This window comes from Cicer arietinum, chromosome 5 (genome assembly GCF_000331145.2).
Source record: "Cicer arietinum cultivar CDC Frontier isolate Library 1 chromosome 5, Cicar.CDCFrontier_v2.0, whole genome shotgun sequence".
NCBI classification, from domain to species: domain Eukaryota; kingdom Viridiplantae; phylum Streptophyta; class Magnoliopsida; order Fabales; family Fabaceae; genus Cicer; species Cicer arietinum.
In genome coordinates, this window is record NC_021164.2 from 19555752 (window position 1) to 19565491 (window position 9740).

Here is a 9740-nt window from a genome sequence, read left to right on the forward strand (position 1 = left end):
TGGCAACTGGTGCTAAGACTTCATCATAATCCAGTCCACGCCTCTACATAAATCCCTTTGCTACAAGTCTGGCTTTGTACTTGACAATCATTCCATCAGGCTTCATCTTGCATTTCACATCAATTGGTCTTTTGTGTACTAGCAGGGTTATCAACTCCCATGTTTTATTCATTTCTATGGCATTGAACTCTTCCTCCATTGCTAGTCTCCATCTTGGATCACTTAAAGCCTCATCATCACTAACTGGTTCTGATTTAGCCAACAATGCAAAATGTATCAACTTTTCATCTGCATTGATTGCTGAATCAAATGCTATTTAAAATTGGTTCAATCTGACCGAGAGCTGTTTGATTCTCCTAGAACGTCTCACTAGATCTGGGGATGACTGAGGTTCTGATCTTGATACTTGATCATTATCCAATTCAATTGCCACTGACTTGCTCGTCTTGGCTGTGACATCCATCTTCCAGCCCTAACCTTTTGATCCATCCACCAATATGTCTCTACTTATAACTACTTTCCTTTTATTTGGATCATAGAGTTTATAAGCTCTAGTTGAATGATATACAAGCAAGATCATCTGTTCAGCCATGTCATATAGTTTGCTTCTATTTTGAGCAAGCACATTGATAGCAATTCAACAAGTTTACTGAATCGTTGCAAGTAATAATAAAACGGTAGTACCGAGTGTCGAACTCAAGGATTGTGTTTTACTATCGAGTTGTATTTAATTACTAAAATTGAACAAAAAGTTTCTAAATTGATTGAAATAATATTTGAAATTAACAACAATAATAAAATTGATCATTTTTAATAAGAAAGATGTCAGAGATGATTTTCACTTCAAATCCAACCTTGGTGTATAATTTGATCCTAGTTACTGAATTCCTTTATTGAATTATTACCAAATTCTCTTTATTATTCTTGTCCAAGTGTCTTAGTGACAGAACCTTTAATTCCAAAGTAACCCCTAATTCAATAGTGAATTTAAGATTAGAATTAAACCTTACCGTACAGGAATTCTCTTGTTAAACTATTACCTTTGCAACTAATTTAATTAGTTTCATGACCTGTATCTATCCTTAGACAACAAATTCATGAATTTCTCATCTCAAGCATTCGTAAAGTCCACTTTCGTTTCAAAAAACGAATCGTAGAACATTTTAATGTTGATCAAGTAATAAAAAGCATTAAGAACATAAATGAGAAAAATAATACAATAAACTCATTCATATAACTATAAATCAAATCAGAAAAATAATGGTTTCATCTTATTACACTCATCCCTAACAAATATGATTTAGTTATGTTAAGACAAAATCTCAATTAAATGTTTTGATGATAATAAAACAAAAGATTAATTTAAGATTATTAATTATGATTCTAAATGCTTTGATATTTAACATGTGTTTTTAAGTATGTTAAAATAAGATAGGTATCAAACATCACAAATCATATCAAAGAAAGCAGTTTTGGAAAACGAAGATTAATTCTGAAAAACGAAGATTGATCTTAAAGCTATTCAGAAAAACGAAGATTGATCTTGACCTTCTGCTAAGAAAACGAAGAACGATCTTCGTTTATGGCATAAACAAGGATAATCAATTTCCTTGCAAAAATATCAATCATGGAAACATCATTCATCTTATATTCTCATATAGAATCAGCAAAGGATCAATCTGAGTCACATCTGTTCCAGAAATTGAAGAATCAAAGACATGCTTCAATAAAGGCATAATACAAGATCATTCTTCAAAAGAGGCAAGTGCAAGTACAAGGCTACAAGATGTAAAGTACACCACTGATTGTACTTTTCCAGACTTGCACACGTAATTAAAACAAAAGCAATCACTCAACTCAGACATCTGACACAATCACAAAGTACAGAACAAATCATCACAAATTCGAAGATCAATCTTGGTTCTCAAGATCGATCTTGGATGCAGTTGTGACCACTCTTGCTTTTGACAAACTTTATCCAACAACTATCTCATGACAACTGGCCCTATTTCAACGGTCATATGAGCTGTCCCAAGCTACCTTGAAATCTATAAATGCAGCTTCAAGATGAAGAACAAAACACAACTTAAAGTGCCAAGCAAAGATCAATCATTTCAATCATACTCAAGTGTCTCAATATCTCTCTTATAGTTTGTTGTCTTTTAATCTCTATGTTGTGTAAGAATCATTCATAACTGAGCTCTATTTACAGAATATATTTCTCAAACAAGAGTTGAGTAAATATCCAGATTCTAAACAGTCTCAAATCCTCCACTTTGTAACTCAAGGTTATTCTGTCAAATCTTGAGTAAATTGCAAAAATCCTTTTACGTTTTGAAAGGTAACTTGTTAAAGCCTTTCCAAAACAGTAAGGTAGAACTGAAGAAATCCTTTCTAGGTAGAAGGGTAGGAATTGTGTAAAGATCAAGATTGATCTGTGAAAAAAGTGTAATCACCAAGAACAATCTTGCCCTTGAGCACAGAGTGGAAAATCTCACTCCTGTGAGGACTGGACGTAACCCGTGTTTGGGTGAACCAGGATAAAATACCTGCGTAATCTCTCTATCTCTATCCTTGTTTATTTTATGCTGAAACAAATCATATTTTGATAAAATTGATTTTACTGTTTTTTAAAGCAAACCAAGATTGATCTTCAACAAAACCAAGATCGATCTTCATCACTGCCAAGATCAATATTGGATTGAGATCTTACTTTTAAAACTGAATTTTTAAAAGGAACAATCATAATTCAATCCCATTTCCTTATAATTGATATTTCTACTTCAAGTTACTCATGACAGTGAAAGAAAATATAGAGGTTAAAGAAGAATTACAAGAAGGATTCATGAATGATTCTTGATAAAAATCCTCCAATGGTGTTAAGAACATCCGTCTCTAAGTTTCTCTGCTAGGGCACAAGTCTCCCAACTTCCCAATAGTAAAAAAGATCCCTAAAAAGTTAGAAAAATAAGTTTTAATGTGTTCTCTTGCGCGTCACGCGCTTTAGGCGCGAAACGGCAGCTCTTCAGCGCTGAAATGGGCTTCAAGCGTGGAACGACAAAAGCTTCAGCGTTTAACTGTGGAAATGCGCCTCGGGCGTGCTTCAAGCGCACAACATCTTTTGTCTGACTTTTAGTGCATTGTTTGCATCCTTTGAGCTCGAACTTGGTTTCGATGTCTTCATGAATGTTGTAGCTATGGATCTTAGCTTTAATTTTCCAATTGGACATCTACAACTCCAGATATGGCTGAATTACGCCACATAGGTCTTGTTGATTTCTCAGAAAAATTCAGCACTGCACTAAAACAAAGTAACAACGCAAAACTACGAAAAATCTTTACTTAATCAAGGAAATGAAAACATAAATATTTCATTAAATCAAAGAACTAAAATTAACAAAATATATGAAATAACTCCTTAAATTAACTAATGAATAAAAGATAAATAAGACTAAAAACAATGAAAAACATGCATATGATGAAGAGTGATCACAACCCCAAACTTAATCTATTGCTTGTTCCCAAGCAACAATTAATTTCAGATTTGGTACAGTTAAAATCAAACTTAAACTTAATTTATCAAATCAAATCAAACTCAATTCTCAAAGTTCCAACTACTACAAAACATTTATCATGCTCCATGGTTGCTTATAAAAAAACAACACAATTTATATACTTTAGCATTCATTCATCAAGTTCAACTCTCTCTTCACACAATCTCACCAAAATTTCTCTCAAGTGTTTAGAAAGGGTTATGAATTTATCACTCAAATCCTAGAACATGCATCACGCTACCATAGGCTTGAAAAAAATTATAGTTAGCAATCATAATGTAATAGACACATACACTTTTGAAAGACTTCCGGGTTGTAATGAGGCTTAGGTAAGGGTCAGACATTTTGGGATAGTAGGCTACTTGGAATTAGACATACATTTTCAAATTATTATCTCTCTTTTATTATTTTTTTCTCTCCACATTTTATGGCGAACATTCTCAACCATTGACAAAAGATTTAAGAAGATGTTATTTATCAATGTACTAAAACTATATATTTTTTTCATTTTTTTTTTGTTTTGATTTTTTTTCTTTTTCTTTTTGTGAGAATCACCACCCCAAACTTAAAAGGTTGCTATCCCATGAGCAACCTCAAACTTAGAACTTTATCAAGACGATAATTTATTTTCCTACCTAACTCCAAGTAAGATGATTTAATTAAAGTCAGATCTTTGGCTTGTAATGTGGCTAGTAACCGAAATAAAAGGGCAAGACTCAAAATGGCTAGCAAAGGATAAAATTTGCATAGGGTAGTTAGAAAGGCTCAAACGACCAAACAGAATTGCCTCAATGTATGCATAAATTACAAGTGATGCAAGTCAGAATTAGTGCAAGTTTTGAAGGGATAACGCATGTCTGGATAATCACACAACAAAGAATTAAAGTATTTAGGCTCAAAAGCTCACAACTAGGATAATAAAAAATAGTATGAACTATCTAAATGATGCCAAACATGCCACTACAAAATTTATTTAGTTTTTTTTAATAAAAAAATGACAAGTGAGACTTCGACAATCAAGGAGTAATCAACAATGTATGCGTTAGTGAAACTTATCAAATTGAGCAATGATATGAGCAAAGAGATAGAGTTTAAATTTCAAAATCTGAAATAAATAGTTTAAGACTAGCTTCAAGTTGTTAAAAATTCTTCATCATAGTGCATGTTTACACATAATTAAAAATAAGTAAATTCAAATAAAAATAATAAGATTGCAAAAATAAAAGTTACCTTTACCTATGGGTTGCCTCTCACGAAGCGCTTCTTTAAAGTCATTAGCTGGACGCCTCAACCATTGTCAAGATGTATTATATAACATGAAGAACACATCATCCTTCTTTTTCTTTTAGTTTGATAGAAATGCCATGAACTTGAGAAATAAATGATGTTGCTTCTAGGTGCTTCTTAATTGGACATCGATGAAAAAGGCATAGATTGAATCTCGAACTTCAACAATCTCTTCTTTTTTCTTTTTCTCGTTCGTCTTTTCCTCTTGCTTATCTTCTTCTACCACAACAATGAAATCATCTTCAATCTTCAACTTCTCCTCCATCTTCTCAAACTTAACCACTTGCTCATATGACCTATCACATTGACTTTGAATCTTTCAATTGAAACCATGTTATTCTTCATGAATTCAACCAAAACGTCTGTAATTTGAAAGTCTTTGTCATATGATTCTTTGGATAGAATTTTATGAGGTATAATTTTTTCTCAATTGATCTTTTTAATATAACACTCGTCGTTTTCTGCTTCTTTGACAAAAAAATCTTCATATTCTATTAGTGCGACAAAGTCATCAAAACAAGTTCAATTCTTATGTCCTTCTACATAAAAGTCACATCTAAGAGGCCACATCTGAGGGATCTGAGAGTGATGTTTTAAAAATGTATCTCTCAAGATTTACCCCTCAATCATGCGACATATACCAGATATAAGACGAGTATCACACTCTTCATATAATTGTATCCAAACTTCCCAATAGTAAAAAAAAATCCATAGTAAGTGAAAAAAGTGCATTTTAATGAATGTTGTCGCGTGCCACGCGCCCTTGGCGCAACTTTTGCGCTTCAAGTGCGAATCGGCACATTCAAAAGGGTGGAAATGTGCCCCAGGCGCAGCTGTTGCGCTTCAGGCGCCCAACTTCTTCTGTTTGATATTTTTTTGCATTTTTCGCCTCTTTTGAGTCTGAATTGGGTTCTGGTGTCTTCATGAAAGTTGCAGTTATGGATCGTAGATTTCTTTTGCACTTGGTTTAACTCCACTTGAATATCTACGACTCCAAATATGACAGAAATACTCCACATAAGTCATGTTGATTTCTCACAAAAATTCAGCACTGCAATAAAACAAATTAACAACGCAAAACTACGAAAATTCTCTACTTAATCAAGGAAATATGAACATAAACATTTCATTAAATCAAAGAGCTAAAATCAACAAAATATATCAAATATCTCCTTAAATTAACTAATGAAGAAAAGATAAATAAGACTAAAAATAATGAAAAATATGCATATGATGTAGAGGTATCATGTCACGACCCAAAAATTTAATGTCGTGACCGGCACACAAGCTATACTCCTAGCCTGACAAGCCTATCAACTAACTTACCAATTAAACAACTAAATCGCTCTTTAACCATTTAAAAATATATATATGTTTTTTCTCGAAATTTCGAGAAAAAACATATATATATTTTTAAATGGTTAAAAAACTAAATTGCTCTTTAACCATTTAAAAATATATATATGTTTTTTCTCGAAATTTCGATAGAGTATCCTCTGTAACTTCAACATTCCCAAATTTTGTAAAATCCCTTCAGCTTTCAATCCAGTCATAATTCAAATAACATAATCAAATGGCTTAATACACTTCCAAAAAAAAAAAAAAACTAAATAGACTTTCTAGACTCCAAAATAGCTGCAATTTACATAGACTTAACAAATGTTACAAAAAATGGTCCTCGATCAAAGATAGCCTTATCCTCCTACGAACAATATTTCTCCTAGGGGCGACTCCATCAAACGGGTAACTCTCCCTAATTACAACGAGGTAACTAGGTGCACCTAACGCAGTTAAAGATTTAATAATTATAACAAAGATTTCTCAAAATATGTATTTAAAATCATTTAATCGTAATTCATGTTAAACACAATCGCATAAGAAATATGAAAAACTGGATGAACTCCCGAGAGATCCGATGGAAGTGCCAAGCGATACGCTACTAGTCCGACCCTTTCTAAAATTTCAAATAGTCCAATGAATCTTGGACTTAGCTTCCCCTTCTTACCAAATCGCAAAAATCCTTTCATTGGTGAGACTCGTAGGAATACATGTTCTCCCACTGAAAACTCTAAGGGACAACGTCTTTTATTAGAATAAGATTTTTGCCTACTTTGAGCTGTCACTAAGCGATCCCGAATCAATTTAACTTTTTTAATGGCATCTTGAACCAATTCTGGACCGACTAGTTTAACTTCACCAACTTCAAAGCACCCTATCGGAGACCTACACCGTCTTCCATACAAAGCCTCAAACGGAGCCATCTGAATACTAGATTGATAACTATTATTGTATGCAAATTCCATCAAGGGCAAATGTTGATCCCAACTACCCCCAAGATCCAGAACACAAGCACATAACATATCTTCCAATATATGTATAGTCCTTTCAGATTGACCATCTGTTTGAGGATGAAAAGCAGTGCTAAGCTTCAAACGAGTTCCTAATGAAGTTTGGAACGACTTCCAAAATTGAGCAGTAAATTGAGCCCCACGGTAAGAAATAACCGACACCGGTACACCATGCAAAGAGACAATTTTATCTAAATAAAGTTTAGCATATTGAGATGCAATATAAGTAGTCTTCATAGGCAAAAAGTGTGCAGATTTGGTCAGCCGATCTATAATCACCCAAACTGAGTCATAACCATTTTGGGTTCGTGGTAATCTTGTAACAAAATCCATAACAATGCCTTCCCACTTCCATTCAGGTATTTCAACAAGTTGAAGTAATCCCGCATGCTTTTGGTGCTCAGCCTTTACTTGTTGACACACTAAGCACCTAGAGACAAAATCTGCTACGTCTCTCTTCATCCCTTCCCACCAATACAATTCTCTCAAGTCTTGATACATCTTGTTAGAACCTGGGTGAATTGTACAAGAAGAATGATGAGCCTCCTCTAAAATTTTTATCCTTAAGCCACCAACATTTGGGACACACAATCGAGCCTTCAATCTCAACACACCATCAGAATCAACTAAAAAGTCTGAAATTTTACCATTTTGAACATTATTTACCATATTCACCAAGTATGGGTCTTGACTTTGAGCTTCCTTGATATCATCAACTATGGTTGAACGAATTTGTACGTGGGCTAAAAATAACCTCGAATGACCAAGTTCCAATTGAATTCCACTTTCAACAACTTCTTGAAATTCTTTAACTATTGGCCTCTTTACTTCTGCTATATGAGCCAGACTGCCCATGGATTTCCTACTCAAAGCATCTGCAATAACATTTGCCTTCCCTGGGTGGTATAAGATTGTGCAATCATAATCTTTCAAAAGTTCCATCCATCTTCTTTGTCTTAAATTTAAGTCTAGCTGCTGAAAGACATACTTAAGACTCTTATGATCAGTATAAATCTCACAAGTTTCACCATATAGATAGTGCCTCCAAATCTTAAGAGCAAAGATAACTGCAGCCATTTCCAAATCATGTGTGGGATAGTTCACTTCATGCCTCTTGAGCTGTCTAGATGCATAGGCAATAACTTTACCTAGTTGCATAAGTACACAACCGAGACCAACTTTAGAAGCATCACAATAAACTGTATAACTTTCACCACCTATAGGTAATGCCAAAATAGGTGCTGACGTCAAGTACTCCTTCAATTTTTGAAAGCTTTCCTCACATGCATCTGTCCATCGGAACTCAACTTTCTTCTGGGTCAACCTAGTCAACGAAGCTGCAATCTTTGAGAAATCCTTCACAAAACGTCGATAATAGCCAGCTAAGCCAAGAAAACTACGAATCTCCTTCACTGTGGTAGGTATGGGCCAATTCTGGACTACTTCCACCTTACTTGGATCTACACTTATTCCATTCTTAGACACAACATGTCCTAAAAATGCCACACTATCCAGCCAAAACTGACATTTTGAGAATTTGGCATATAATTGTTTATCTCTTAAGGTTTGCAAAACCAACATTAAATGTCGCTCGTGTTCTTCTTTACTCTTAGAATAAATAAGGATGTCATCAATAAACACAATCACGAATTGATCCAAGAATGGTTTAAAAACGCGATTCATCAAATCCATGAAAGCTGCTGGGGCATTAGTAAGCCCAAAAGACATAATTCTTAGACACAACATGTCCTAAAAATGCCACACTATCCAACCAAAACTGACATTTTGAGAATTTGGCATATAATTGTTTATCTCTTAAGGTTTGCAAAACCAACATTAAATGTCGCTCGTGTTCTTCTTTACTCTTAGAATAAATAAGGATGTCATCAATAAACACAATCACGAATTGATCCAAGAATGGTTTAAAAACGCGATTCATCAAATCCATGAAAGCTGCTGGGGCATTAGTAAGCCCAAAAGACATAAACAGGAATTCATAATGTCCATAACGCGTGCGGAAAGCTGTCTTCGGTATGTCATCCCTCTTAATCTTCAACTGGTGATACCCCGACCGCAAATCCATCTTAGAAAAACATTGAGCTCCTTGAAGTTGGTCAAACAACTCATCAATGCGGGGTAACAGATATTTATTCTTCACAGTTACTTTATTCAACTGTCGGTAGTCTACACATAGCCGCATGGATCCATCTTTCTTCTTTACAAATAAGACGGGTGCTCCCCAAGGAGAAGAACTTGGACGAATAAAACCCTTATCAAGAAGATCTTGAAGTTGTTCCCTTAACTCTTTAAGTTCTGCTGGTGCCATACGATAAAAAGGTATAGATATAGGATGAGTGTTAGGAACTAAGTCTATAGAGAACTCGATCTCCCTATCAGGTGGCAACCTAGGAAGTTCTTCAGGAAAAACATCTGGAAATTCACATGCTATTGGAATTTTCTCCAATTCCTCTTCAGCAACTTGTGTATCGCTTACCAAGGCTAAGTACGCTTGACAACCTCTTCTCATTAACTTACTAGCTCTCAATGCTGA